Consider the following 256-nt stretch of genomic DNA (forward strand, 5'->3'; position numbering starts at 1 on the left):
TGCGCTAGGGGGAAAGGAGGACGCAAAAGACCGAGATCCGCTGCCCAGTCCTCAATGGACGGCCGGCAGTCCTAAATCGGTCTCAGATAAAGAGATGGTCATCTTCATTTCCCAGCATCCGAAAACGAGTTAAAATAACGGGGGGAGGGGGGGGGGTATACTCAAAGAATAGGAAGAAAACGAACGAGAGAAGCTCAACAAGTTTTCCAAGAATCTTAGAGCGAGAGTGAGAACATAATCCTCACCCCAAGCATCC

At 50.0% G+C, this 256-nt stretch overlaps 1 protein-coding gene across 1 annotated transcript in view; it reads right to left on the reverse strand.

Annotated features, from left to right (window-relative positions):
• LOC119586192 (transcription factor EB-like) overlaps positions 1 to 256 on the reverse strand; it is a gene marked incomplete at its 5' end in the record, with an annotated part of 127,344 nt that overhangs the window by 82,684 nt on the left and 44,404 nt on the right.

Source organism: Penaeus monodon, chromosome 21 (genome assembly GCF_015228065.2).
Source record: "Penaeus monodon isolate SGIC_2016 chromosome 21, NSTDA_Pmon_1, whole genome shotgun sequence".
Lineage (NCBI taxonomy): Eukaryota > Metazoa > Arthropoda > Malacostraca > Decapoda > Penaeidae > Penaeus > Penaeus monodon.